General features: G+C 34.7%; 1 protein-coding gene and 1 long non-coding RNA gene across 10 annotated transcripts in view; both read right to left on the minus strand.

Moving 5' to 3' along the window:
• CDH10 (cadherin 10) overlaps positions 1–14,873 on the minus strand; it is a 111,758-nt gene extending 96,885 nt beyond the window's left edge. For 4 of the 9 annotated variants that reach the window (XM_084510290.1, XM_084510293.1, XM_084510294.1 and 1 more), the window contains exon 1: positions 14,372–14,610. The gene's annotated coding sequence lies outside the window, so the exon portion shown is untranslated. Of the gene's footprint in view, positions 1–13,303; positions 13,323–14,371; positions 14,612–14,763 lie in introns of those variants that run through there. The other 5 variants (XM_084510291.1, XM_084510298.1, XM_084510296.1 and 2 more) reach the window with 3 other exon arrangements.
• LOC311432904 overlaps positions 1–15,214 on the minus strand; it is a 587,624-nt gene that overhangs the window by 540,107 nt on the left and 32,303 nt on the right. The gene's annotated exons all lie outside the window — the stretch shown is intronic.

The raw sequence follows: 15,214 nt of genomic DNA on the forward strand, positions 1-15,214 counted from the left end.
GTGCCCACTACCTCTTGTTCTGTCACTGGGCACCACTGAAAAGAGCCTGGCTCCATCTTCTTTGAACTCTCCCTTTAGGTATTTATACACAATGATAAGATTCCCCCCCCCCCCCCCCCCCCCAGCCTCTTCTTCTTCAGACTGAACGGACCCAATACTCTCAGCTCTTCTTCATAGGAGAAGTACTTGGCTTCTCTGTTCACCTTTGTGAGGAAACAGCCAAGTTCACTTTGGTAAAGGAAAGATTTCCAACCAAAATATCAGTATCACTGCTCCTGTTTTAACACTTATATTTTCAATTTAAATGGCACTTCTCGCTTTGCCTTAACTACTGTAATCTCTGAAGGGCAAAGACGTAGCGACAAACTCATTCAGACTGCTACTGCAGGTGTCTGAAAAGATGGCACACCTATGTCTTGTACATAAGGGCAGCACTCAGAGTCGTTGGGATCCTGTGCTTTTGTGACCTTGTTATCTTGCTTAGAATTTCTCTAAGCAGTCAGACCCTGAGACATGTCAGTTATATATTACTGCAGGAGGATGAATTTTCTTCCTTTGCTGCCACAGCCTAGGTGCACATTGCTTAGTCTAGCTAGTAATCACACTAGACATAAATAATTTTGACAGTCAGGAGAAGAACACACTAAATATACAAGTTCCACAGATCAGCAATCAATCTTATCTGACAGACTAACCTCAGAAACAGTTTTAAAAAACATTTTTTCCTTTTGATCATCTAGACAAGTTCTGTGGCAGACACTTTTCTGTCTCCCCTTTATACATAGGATCTAACAGTTTCCAGCATAAATAATGTATTTACTTACCTACCTAAAATTCTAATTAGATGAAGCACACTGGGATTGAAATATAAAAATCTACGATTCAACAGGTGCAATTTGCAGCAGGGACATGCAAGGGATTTAGCAATTGTGATGAAGAAATTCTAGCAATTCTGCTTCTTTCAAAAACAGATTCTGAATGGTACTAGACAGATTACCAGGAGTTCTAGACTATGGTCACAAAATCATTAACAACTTCTGTTCTCTTTTCACCCCTAGAAGCTCCACAAATGGAAATAATCACTTTAATTGACAGCTTCCTATTTGCTCTTTAACTTCAGTGAAGAAAGTGGTACTTTGTATTATTTCATCTTTCCAAAACATTTTCCTAACCATCTACATCAACTTTTTATCCTTTGCCTTTATTTTACATCCCTCTTAGCCAATCTGGCAGTAAATTCTCCTAACCTTGTATCAACTTTATCTCTGCTTAAATCCTTGGTCAAACTATTCTTTATTCTGTCACTGAACATTGTGCTTCTTTTGCATATGAAATCTTCCATAACACTTCAGTTTTTGAAGGCTCGTGCTGCGTATTCTAAGATCACAGAATCACTAACATTGGAAAAGACTTACAAGATCATCTGTTCCCCCCCCCCACCACCATTACCCAATACACCATGTCCCTAAGTATCATGTCCAACCTCTCCTTAAACCCACAAGTAGGTGACTCCACCATCTCCCTGGGTAACGCGTTCCAATGGCTGACTGCTCTTTCTGAGAAGAAATTTCTCCTGATTTCCAACATAAACCTCCTTTGGTGAAACTTGAGGCCATTTCCTCTTGTCCTAGATGGATTAAGAGATGCAATCTTTATAACATCTTTTCTTCAAATTTCACATTTCTGTTCAAATAAGCATCCATTTGATTTCCTGAAGTCCTTCAGGTATACATACCAATTAATCCAAGCAATTCCCTCTCTGTTCCTTCACAACATCTACTGGCTTACCAGTTACATTTCTGCTTTTTGTGATGCATATACACAACAGCCTTTCACTGAGGACCTTCTCTTTGATAAACTTATGATGTGCTACATTATTGTTCTGCATCTGTGCTTGATTTGTTGCCTATTTCATTCCATGTTTCAGTTGAAGTATGCTGTCCTGCCTCACCTCCAGTTTTTATAGGTAAACACATTTAAGAAAAAAATTGAATTTAAAAAAAAGACTTTTAATATACAGAGCATAGCATACTTTTCCTCTCTTGAAAGTTCTTAGAGATATTCTGCCCTAGGTTGGCATTAAATATAACCTCAAGAAAATTAGAGTACTGCACATACACAAATGAAAATGATTCATCCAGAATAAGATGTTGAGAAACTGAAATTTTGGTAAGAAAGCTTTCTAGAAAGCTTTTAAACCTCTCATTCTTATAGACAAGTTACCCTGAAATGACAAAAAATGCTGTTCTGTGATATACTGACTACGTATTTCTGATGTTACAAAATGAAAAATCTCTTCCAGGCCTAGAAATTGTCTCTATCAGATCTAGAAAGCCAGAAATAGAAGCATATTGAAACTGGTTTTATATGCATTGCAAAAGGCACAAAAATACAAATAATAGTTTAGATTTCAATGTAATTAATATTGGTATACTCTATATGTCACAATATTTGCATTATTTATGCTAATATTATTTATATTATTATGTTAATAATAATCATATAATATTAAATATTATTTTATGTAAATATTATTTTTATCACCATCAATGACATTTTTATTAAACCATTTATCAATACCATTTTTATCAAAAAGTCTATACCCTAGACTTAGGTCTGTCTCTCTCATAAGGATATTCATGCCAAGTAAATGCACTGGAAAAAACAATTGCAATTCTTCCTTTCAGTAGGTCACTTATCACTTTAATCTTGTATGTAAAGCATACTATACAAAACACCACAAAATACGGAAAGAGTGAAGTATTCAAATGAGCTTAATTGTCAAGAGAATTTTACTGGTGTGAGGAGAAAAAATTTGAATGGACACAGCTCTTGCTCATACACAAAAATGTTGATATCCTATATCCTATTGCATTAATGTTGTGATCCTTCCTTCTGGTTTAGCTGACAAGCATGATTTTTTTTTTTGATTTTTTTTTAATCTCTGGCTAACCCAGCTAACCCTAATCAGAAAAATCACAGTTTCTCACCATCAAAAAGGAACCCTTTGACAACTGACTGATTTATCACTCTCACTAGCTGGTGCAGCTGTACATCAGCTAGTGACTGCCTATTACAAAACACATTGTAGTGACAACATTTTAATATATATCCAGTAATTACTGGAAACCATATTTTTTATTAGCATCTTTATCATATTTTTGTTCTGTTTACAAAGCATGCACAATGAAACAGTATTGCCTTTGTGTACAGAAAATGATGGAAGCATCTTCCAATGTAAGAATATCCAATTGAAACACTACTTCCATTTTAAATATCAGAACCTGAAAAGTGTTCTCATTTGGTACTCATTTTGATAGTATGTCCTGCTTCAGTCAGGATTAATTTGGATGACTAAATTCTATTCTGAAAGATAGGAAAATAACAACAACAAAAAAAAACACTTGTAAGATTTTTTTTATTTTTTATTTTTTTTTAATATTTGTAGCTATAGTACTGGACTGAAATTCAAAGTTTCAGTGTTTTGTGGCCCTAAGATATGAACTTATAATTCTTATATGATTTCAGACCCCTTAAGTGGAAAAAAAAAAAGAGTATTATAATAAAAGGGTATTATAATCTCACTAAGTTATAATCAGCAACTGATCTTCAAAGACATAAAGATATTTACACATTATTTGGACCAGACTAAATAAATATCTTTTAGGAAAAAAAAAAAAAAAATGGAAAAGAAGAAGGAAGAGGGAAGAAAGAGAAAATAATAATCCTTTCTTTTGAAAGAATAAGAATCACTGGCTTAAGTGAAAACAGGACAGACATCTTGATTTCCTTTCCAGCTACTGACAAAGAATAATATTTTTGCATCTAAAGACTTTCAGCATGACTGGAACTCAGAGACAAATCAGTAAGCAAATATGGACTACCACACAGAAAACTCTGTATGAGATTGAGTGAGAATGTTATCTGTACTGATTGCAAACATCTACAAGCATTACCTTCAAAAACACAGGTATTAAACTAGTATTCATTTAGCTCAAAACCAAAAACACTGATCTTGTTGAAGTGCAGTGAGAATACCAGGAAAATAAACAGCATTCCTGTGCTGTTATTGCTTTTATTGCATGCAGGCTGGTATGAATTTTTCCAAACCTAAACCAGAAAATAAAATTAAAAATAAGAATGCTAGCATGGATACTGGCTTTTGCTAAACATTTCAGGATGCTAAAGTGAACATTGCCTTGAGCTACCTAAGTATTAAAATATTCTACAGAGATCTAATGAACTAATATAATAAAAATCTGTTGACTATTGCCTTGAACTAGTAAAGCATTTAAGTATTCTACAGAGTTCTAATGCATTAAGGACTAAAAATCTATTTCTATGTGGTAACCATAGTCATTATTTGTGAGATTTCTCACAAGTCTCACAAATTTTTGTGAGATTTCTCACAAGTCTCACAAATCAATATTTGTAGTAATGTACATGAAAAGATCAAAAAAGAAACAACCAAAAAGATTTTTTCCTGTGTATGACTTGATTTGATATTTTACATTCCGTATAAAAATTCATACATATCTGTCACCAAAACAAAGTATTTTGCTGGTAGGCATAGAAGTGTAGGCTGGAAAAGAGCAACTAGTTTTCATATAATTATCGTCTTGCCACAAGATGGCACCAAAAGATTAAAAGTATCTGCATTCTTAAGATTCCCATCTGAAAAAACTGGAACAAACTTTTCAAGGAATTGCACAAGAAAAGTCATCAACATTTTACTTGCAGTAGTAAGTAACGAACATCATTTCGCTTACTTTGACAAACTGCTGAAATGTGGAGACTTACCATGTTAATGAATATTGAGAAAAATAATGTTTAACTAAAGCTTAGGTTTCCTACAAATTCTGAAGAATAAGGAATGAGAATTTAGAATGATATATTTCTTTTTCCAGACAGGGAAGTGAGAAGGTATTCAAATATATGAATAAAAATTAAACACACACACACACACACAAAAAAAAAAAAAAAAAAAAAAAAAAAAAAAAAAAATCCAAACCTATCAACAACTTATAGTTTCCCCTAAAGAAAACTGGAAAACCTAATCAAAGTTCATCAGTTTTTTCATTAAGAATGTGTCTTTTTCTCCACTTCATTTTCCTTCCCAGTTGCAATTAAGAAAAAAAAAAAAAAAAGTTAATCTCAAATTTAGGAAGCTCTTAAAAAGATACATGTGGGAGATACAATGAGCTATATTGTGAGAGATAGTGAAGAAACAGTATTTCTAGTGTATCAGATATCTCATTGTCAGATGAATGCTTTTCAATTTCCACTGCAAAAACCCATCCTTCACTAAGGATTATTATATGATTATGATTCTATTATAGGACATATAATAGGATTACTATATCCTATTATATGATAGGAACAGGTCAGAGTGCAGTAACAGTGTAAACACAAAACAAGATAAAAACCTAAAGGCTTCTGTGGGAGGAAACATTTCAAACCATAGTTACTTCACTGGTGATTATTTCACTGGTGATTATTTTGTGTAATAGATTTTACTTATGTATAGAAAACAAACAAACAAAACAAAGAAAAAACTATATTAAAAAGTGTTCACAGAACACTTCAGTCAGAAAGAAACCAAGCATCAAGCATCTCACAACGCAGAAATACCAATTCACCAGCAAACTGCTGTAAGTCATTGTAATTGTTTCCTTTAAAGAGAAAAGACTCTGAACAATACCAACATTATAAAAATAATTATTTTTATGTCAGTATTATCTTGAGCTTTGTTGCTAGTATTTCTGATTGTACAGAAATGTATTTAGCTAACTTCAAACTATTTTTCTCCATATATCGCTTCATTTTAACTCATATATTTTAAAGTATTAATAGGCTACTCTGGAGAAGTCAGTGCTTGACTACACATTGGAATCATTAAGATGAATTCTCTTTACTTAAATAGAATTTCATTCTCAAAAATAATCATTTTTTTTTTCTTGCAGTCATCAAGCCATTATGACACATTTTTTATGTTATTGTCCTGCTTGCTATCCAATAGTCCAGTTTTAATCTACTCTAATGAGAACAAAATAGCTTCTGAACTACTCCAGAAATCTTTTAGTGCTGAAGTAGCATGATTTTACTTCTGTGCCCTTTTTTAATTAAAAACAAAACAAAAACAAACAAACAAAAAACACAAGGGGAGGGGATGGGGGATTTTAGCTAGAGCTACAAATGGACTCCAGTGAGCATACACAGAGGAGTAACAAGGAACCAGTCACAACGCTAAAATGATGCCATAGTCATACACTCTTGCAAGACAAGACTGTTTGGGTGCTCTTCCAGAGACTGGGCTGGAACCATCTAACTGGGAGCTGTGGGGCTGATCCACCTAGCCTGCTATTATCCCATTAGACCTGACTTTTGCAGGCTGTACATTTGGCAAAACAGCTCAGACTTTATGTGCAGGTACTTGCTGCTTGGATCTTGATGGCTGCAGCCATGGAGGAGAGAAAAGCTGGGTAATTTCTTTCCTGAATATACCCAAAATGTAGCAAGTGGCTCCCGTGCTAACACAGCTGTTTGTTTGTTCGTTTGTTTTTATCCTGTAACTTAGAAGGCCAAACTACCTTAAGCTCTATTTGTATTTAACTCCAGCTAAGCGGGTGTTGTTAGAATGGAAAGCCTAACAAAATCACTCCTTGATGGCTTTTTGTAATTTCTGTTCTAAGCATATCAAGTATAATTTAAACACCTGAATACAACAAATTGAAAATAAACTGTAACTTTTTGAACAACTATGGATTTCAGAATTTAAATAATTGATTTGTCCTTTTTTGTCACAATATTTTAGGTAGCCAATTTAGAGGAGCTCAAGCCCAGTGACCTGTCTCATTCACATTATAAATTCCTGAATTAACTTGAAGATTTATGCTCATCAAAACTTTAATGGTGTTATTACTATAATAAACTGTCTTAATTCATTGTTCATTTGTAATTCTCATTTTTCTGAGCTCACATAAAGGAAGCCACATCACAATTAAAATACATGCACAAAAAATACGTTTCAGAATGGGTTCGGATGCCTTGCTTGTCAAAGACAGGAAGAGGAAGAAGGGATGTATGATTTTTTTCTCCATTTTCCATTCTGTACATTGTATCACACACACACTTTAATTTTAGAAAAGAGATCAGTTTCTTTTCATCATCAGAATGACTGTTACTCCGTTAAAGTTTCTAAATATTATAAATAAATTTTAAAAGTAATACATTTCCACCTTAAGAAAGATTTTCTCAATTATTCAAATCTAGGTACTACTTCATTAACTTAAGAAGAGAAATTTGATAGCATTAAGTTGTAAACAAGAAAAAAAGTGTATCATTTATAAAAGAACAATATTACAAGGAAAATCCATCTATCTATATCTGTGTATCTGCCATTCACAGATGTAACTACCAGAAAAAAATGGATCTAGTAACAGATAACACAAAAGCTTGAAAGTTCTTAATCAAAAACTGTCAATAAAATGTGCCCAGCTATTAAGTCATGGAGAGAACCAAATGTTATACGCCTGGGGCTCGATTCACCTGTTTTAACCAAGGTGGCAGCTTCACTGCTGTCTTGACCACGGGCACCAAACTCTTACTCAAGGGAAAGAGCACATGTCGACATGCTAATGGCAGAAATCTTCATCCAACAAAAGGAAAAAAATCACACTCCTGTCCTACTTTTTATGGACACTACATATTTCTGCCACAAGGCTGTGGTAACTATCCCAAAGAGAAACTAGGAGACAGAAACAGTGTTTAAAAGATGCTCTTGGGATGGCAGTAACATATTTAGGGAATTTGGTTATAATATGCTTACAGGTAGAAAATAAGACCTGAAATATTTTTGTTTTCTTATTTCATTTTGTCATGTTTGGGAGTTATTCTTTGAAACACATTATGTTGTTTTTTTCTTTTCTTTTTCTTTCTATTTGTGTTGTTTTGCAATTATTCCTAACAACTGTCAATCTTCTACTGAAAATCCAGGTTATCTTGTGATTAGACTCAACATAAAACATAAAACACGATATTTTAAGGTTTAAATCTTATTCATCTCATTAGCATCTTCAGTGAATGGATTACTTACAATTTTTATGGTGTATAGAAACTGATGATATCTAAATCTACTTTTAACTGACTTACTAATGACACATTGGAAATCTTCAAGGGATATACCAAGAAAACAGGGAGGGACCTAAATAGAAACTTCTATTCTCACACTTTGCTGTTTTGAGGTTCACATATTTCTCCAGGGACAAGTGAAACATGAAAACATGACTTTAAATAAATATATTTTAAAAAATATAAACAGGTGTCCTTTTATACAAAAAACATCCTGAGGATAGAAAGAAGCCATTTTTATTTCAAATTAATTGTTGTAACACTATCCACAGATTTCAACCAAGACTAAAAGAAGTGTAGGCCCCTCTATCTCTACCCAAGGAGTAGAAAAATATATGGAGAATACAGGACAGTTCTTCACTGAGAAAGCAGGAACTTGTAGATATTATTATACACTACAGTCCTGATTCATAATTGAAGCTCGTAAGTCTGTCATGACTACATCAGACAGCATTTTAAGGCCTAGTGATGGATAATATTTTTAAAAGAATATTCTGGGAATGATAGCCATAAAAAAAAAAAAATATGATGTTGTGCCCATTAAACCACATAGACAGAGCCAGGAAAATCTCAATGTTGTGATGGACAAAGTGGTCTGTCTCTCCCTGCTGCCCACTGCTGCTTTCAAAGGTCTGTCTATACCCCCCTTTAGGAGACTTCATCTGTGGTAGTTGTACCAGTACAAAGACCTTTGCAAGGTTACAGGACCCCTAGCCCTGGAGAAAACTGCCCCATGACAGAGGTCACAGGCATATATATGCTAACACTATAATAATATAGCACAGCAATACTACTGATGTTGACTGAGTCCCACATCTTGGGCCTTGTATATATTTATGGTCCCAGTCTACTTACCATAGAAAAAGGCATCAGGACAATAACAGGTGACTGTTTGCAAGAAAAAGAAGTGTATACATTTAAGGGATGTTTTTTCTTAGAAGAAAGAAATCTTAGAAGCAAAATAAACTTCATCTGTTCTGAATATTGTCTCCAAACAATTACAAATACTTTTCATTTCTACCTCCTTCCTCACCCTCATTTCAAAAGAAAAAGTTTTTGTGCAGTTTCTTTGTCTCATGTCTATAATATGAAACATATCCAAGGAAAAAAAAAAAAAACAACTCTCTCTATTCCAAGCAGAAGTAAAAGTCAGCTGTACATTTTTATTACATATAGGAACCAATGACAGGATGGTCTTTGCAGTACAGCAACTACAAGTTTCCTAGACACAGGCATACAGATGTTTTATTTATATTAGGATAGTGTAACAACTAATAAGATAACCTTTTCATCCATTAAACTAGTGTAAATATCATATGAAACTACTATAGTGTGGTTGACAAGCCCACAATAACAGTTCAGTATCTATTTTTATTTTATGTTAATGTGGAGACCAAGGGAGGAATACCAGTCCTGTTTCATTTTGTGTTGTGCTCATAATAAAGTAAATTACATTTGTATCTATTCCTTAAGTCTTAAAAATCAGGTATTGTAGCACTGCAGGTTTCATGAAGACTGCATTCTTTTTTAAGGATCATGATCTGATCAGGCTAAGTTATGGTATATCATGATCTTTATGCTGTAATTTAGAACACTGAAATGGGATAATACAATAAAACCAATCTGTAATGTAGCAGATCACAGAATCACAGAATCACAGAATTTCTAGGTTGGAAGAGACCTCAAGATCATCGAGTCCAACCTCTGACCTAGCACTAACATGGCGTATCAACAGAAAAATCAAAGAACATACACATAGGTACAGAAATATATATCACATAATACATAATTCTTCATGAGAATGTATTTCAGAGAGGCGTTTTCTTAATTATTGTTGTAAAACAGAAGAGGACAGTTCTAGCTTTTGACCAACATGACATATTTTTTGAATGATTGGCTTTGCATAAGCACACATACACTTGCTTTCTCTGCCTTACATGATTTCCTACTGTTTGATATACATGTATGTTTCAAAGTTCACTTTGAGTTAACATTAAGAGTTGCCATAATAAAGTTTAAAATAGAAAAACATCATGTTAAGAATGACGTGCGTGTGGGGACAGCATTAAAAGGGAAAACTGCCATATAATTTTTCATTATATCCAGTTAATTTCTAAATCTCTGTGTTCCCTTGATGCAGCCTGTTGGTAAAGACATAGTACTGCACACTTCCAACTTGAGTTTATATCCCAGATCAGATGCCCTATGACAGTACAAGCTGGGGAACACCTCTGAGATACTGCTAGAGCTTTATGCCTCCTACTGCACACACTCCTTTATCAACAAGCTGATAAACCTTTATTTCATATAAGTTAGTAGAGGCAAGAAGTGATAGTAGGAGCTTACAGGAAAAGTGCAGTAATAAAAGGCTGATATAAATTGAGAGAAACTGTAGAGTATTCTGCTTGCTAGAATGAAATCCCTGTACAAAGCAAAGATATTCCCTGTTTTGCCTTTCTCCTCCACACACACACACTTTATGTAACTGGCTCTGATGTTTAATAATCAGGAAGACTGCATGTACAAAGAAAGGCATTAAAAGTCTCAGCTGGCAGATTTTTGGCAAATCCTCAACATACTAAAAACTCAAGCAATAAGCCAGCAAACAGAACGCAAAAGCTCAATAGCTCTTTGGTTGGGTGGTGTTCTGGTTGGCCACCAGATCAAAACACAGTAGGAAAAAAAAAAAAAAAAAAAAGAAAAAAGAAAAAAAAATAAACACAGTGCTTGGATCTGGCTGTTTTATTTTCCTGTGTGCAGCAATACATCCTGATGACTATAACACACTCAGCTTCCCAGGGATGAGGATTACTTCCTATTGCTCTATTGTAGAGGTTCTAACTCACAGATATGGGCAAGTTAGTCAAGTCACCATGCCAAGGACTCAAATATGAAGAAGTGTAAATCCAGGAAAGGAAAAAAAAAAAAAAAAAAAAACATTCAACAGAGGAGTTCCTTTTGGCCTGAATAGTTTTGGGCAATATTTAGTCCAAGACAGAATTCAGAATACTGTTCTTCATTGTTTTTTGCAATCAAGTTTTGCCAGAAGTTGGACAGTAGAGGAAGCATGTTTCGTGAAAAAGCAAGTGTCCACATTAGTAGATTTGAGGGTGCAGGATGTGCAGTGTGTGTCATAAAGTATGGTCAATGAAGGTTTCAGTGAAGTGTACCTTGAGTTTGCACATGTTTTCATTGATAGTTGCATATTATTCAGAACAATTTACAATGTTCTGTGGTTTCCACGTGTACAGTGAAATCACCCTTCATAATATTTTACTTTGGCATACTTAAACTGTTGACAAGAAAAGAAGTTTTGTATTTGAATTTCAATATTCTTCTCTTAATATAAATGGTACATCAACTAGTATGTCATGAAATATCCCATAATAAATAATAATGATAATACAGAATATATGTGTATGTTGCTTATAAGAAATTCACAAAATGTTTCTTAAACTCATATTTTATTTACTCTGTCTTTCCCTTTCATTTATGTCTCTTATGTAATATCAAATAATTAACTGGGCATCAGATTTTTCAAATATATGAGCAATGATATATTGTGAAGTCCAATTAAGATGTGTTGGTGCTTACAAACTTGGTTTCAAGTGATAATAATGAATTAATTCAAAATATTGCTATGATTATAGTCAGAAACGTCACCCCATTGCTTCAATTCAACAGTATTCAATCTTAATTTGACCCTTTGCACTAGTGCTGCAACCTAGTGGTGTATATAAAATTATTCTACTTCAAAGGTAGTGAATGTTCACCTGCAACCTGCCTGTGAATACGGTTAACAGACATAGAAACTAATTTATCTGCAGAGAACTACCCAGATGAGGCAGGCTCTGTTTCAGTCATTTTTTTCCTTGGGAAATCATGTTGAGATCAGGAAATTACTTTCTCAGAAATAGAGGTAGATATCATTCTCAAATTAACCTTTTCTGCCTTTTACAATTAATTATTTAACAAGGAAAATTTAGAACCAATATCACTTAGCCGAAATTTGTATACTGGTGTACATGTATATATGTGCATATTAAGAGTATCTCTCTACATTTAATTAATGATGAGCTCACTTGCTTTGACATGGCATTATTTGAATGCATTCCTTAATAAAGTCTAAGCACAGAAAAGAACAGAAACCACAGTGTCTACAGTGAGCACATTTTAGTATGTCACCACTTTCTTCACAGATCCTTTGTCTACTGAGAACAAGCAAATACGAAGTTTTAGTAGATATAAACTCATTTGATCTAACGGAAACCAACAAGACCATTTCACAGAGTATGTAAGTTCCCACATACAGTCCCTCTGAGATGGATCTTGCCATTTTCTTTGACATTAACTGTTACAGAATTATAAATATAAATTGCTGGCAATGCAAGCAACCAAGACATTTTCCAACAATACATAAAAAATAAATAAAATAAAACCCTTAGCAGCAGTCTCAAGTTTAAATACCTGTATCACAATCAACACTCCTCAAACATTACAAAGTTCCTTCTTAAGCATATAAAATCATCTTGGCAACACACAAAGAAAGCATGAAGATGGAGCTAAACTAAAATTAACAGAAAACTGCTACAGAAATGACCTTTTCATTCATATTATTGTTTAAGAAAGTATATAAAAATTTGGGAATACCCCCTGTAGACACAAACTAGATTACCAGTTTATAATCCAAGAACTATTCCTCTCCTGATGCAAGCCCACATTGATTCTAAAAAGCTGGTTTTCAACTCAGGGAAACATAACTTGTCTTTTTTATTTGCCTTTCCCAGTTCCCTAAGTTCGTTCATTCTTTCTTCTCCTTGAAAATAGCAAAGACTTAGTATAACATTCAAAAAGTAACCAATTAATACAAAAGTTTGACTAACTAGAAAATCTCAATAAATGCATGTATCAGACTCATGATATTCCTGGTACATGGCATATTTAAAAATAATTAGGGATTCAGAAGTACATTCTAGTCTCCCACCCATGTTCTCCCCCTCCAGTAACACTGCCATGTAAATGCAAAGCCTACTAGCGTAAAAGAAAAAAAAAAAAAGGAAAAAAAAAAAAGCAACCAAGACCATAATTCTTAACAAACCTGTTTCTTCACACCACACACATACACACTCATATATACATATACAAACAACGAGTTGTATAATTCAAAAAATACCTTCAAAGCAGTGGATATGTAGTTGGGGTAATACAGAAGCTTTTACTGAAATGAAAGATGAAGATTATAGGAAACAGCTCCATTTGTGTGGAAGCAACAGAGATGATAGGTCAGTTTTAAAATGCTGGTTGCTATTTGTCACCGATTGCACGTGCAGATGCATTCTCTTAAGCTGAAGGACTGTTAGATTTTTATGGCTGCAACTAGTATCATGTACAGTATTAGTCTACTGCAAATTTCTCATGCAGCTGACAATGCCACCAATAGTTAGTGGGAACATGGATTTAGACTTGTATTGTGCTGCATTAATTTAACACCACATCAAATATGGATTTTATTGCAGCAGTGACAATAAATGCTCACACAGGTGCAGGCTAAATTTTTTCTCCCTCCCTCAATTCTCTTTTCCCCCCCCTTACTGAAATGTCAAACCTGGCAATATTTTCCCCATTGGTGTGTATATAGCTCTGTACCTATATTTGAAATATTGCCTGTATCCACCCACCATCCCTCTCCATAGGGATTTCCTTCATAAAGAAACATTTGCTCTAAGTGCATATAATTATTCTGAAATTCAATTCAGGGCAAAACCAATAGCAGCCAAAGCTGTAACAGACTTGCCCTGGCATTGAGAAAGTGTGGGCACGTATGTGTATGTTTCATGCTATGCTCATAACAGTTACACTATGAAACATTGGTCTTTTTTCAATTCAAGTAGTATTGTTGTTGTCCCCATTATAGTTGCAAGAACTGAATACAGATTGCAACTGCTGCTCCAAAGACAGCCTGACACTGGTAGAGAAAAATAAAAGAAAAAAGATTTATAACATGCTGAGCATTTCAATCTTCAATACATATGATACCGGTTTACTTCGAGGACAAAATATACGGCATCTGCTTCCTACTCTTGTTTCATTACTCCTGAGGCATATTTATGAAATGTAAAAAGTTGCATACAGTAGAGCAATTTTATGCATTACATTAAATACCATGCTGTTCATGCTCTAATAACAATAACAACAGCAACTACAAGGGGCTTAAGGAAATGCAAGTAAGAAAGGCTCCTACCTTTTATTCTGCTTCTGACAAAGTGAAGTAGTGTCCACCCCAAAGAAAACTGAAGAATGAGCTATAAGAGTCCTTTTCTTGTTTGTTTTCTGCTGTTATTTTCTAAGACTGATCCCACTTGGATCTAACTCAGGCTTTTTCTCCCAGCATCACTTAACTCTGGACAGCAGGGAACCAAAGCTAAGGGGGAGCTCTCCTTCTGCCTGGCTTTCATTCAGAGCTCCCGATTAGAAAGAAGAAGAACAAAAAAAAAAAAAAAAAGGAAAGACACACCACCACCACACACGCCACGCACCCGCACAGCCACCCAGCCAGACACACGGACACACTCGGAGGCACACTCGGAGGAAGGGAGAGGGGAGAGGCGCTGCTGCTGGAGCCGCAGCACTTACCCTGGGAAGGCTGGGGACTAGGGAAGCGCAGGCTTTTCCAAGCACACAGTGATTTGCAACTGAATGCAGTGGGAGGGTACAGCAACGGAGAGCTTTTTTGTTAAAGCCCGTCGCCCTCCCTTCGCTGACAGAATGGCTCTCTGTTTTTGAAGTCTAAGGTAATCAGCCTCAGCTACTTAGCTCGTCGCGGTAATGCTGAGAACAGCATCACTTTTTGTGGTGTATTTTTCTTGATTAAATATAACCACTTTTCTATACCACCAGTGATCTTACGGCGATGTTTATAAGATATACATATAAATTAGCATGGTGCCAAATTAAATTACAACCTCAGAGGGCTCAGATGCAGCCACAGAGGGTAGCTATTTTCTTCACTGCGCTGCTTGTGCTATTAGATTAGAAACATTTTTTTTCTCCTGCTTCGCCAGTTTTATGATTAATATAAAACAAG

The sequence above is a fragment of the Aythya ferina genome, assembly GCF_964211825.1.
Source record: "Aythya ferina genome assembly, chromosome: 2".
Taxonomy (NCBI): domain Eukaryota; kingdom Metazoa; phylum Chordata; class Aves; order Anseriformes; family Anatidae; genus Aythya; species Aythya ferina.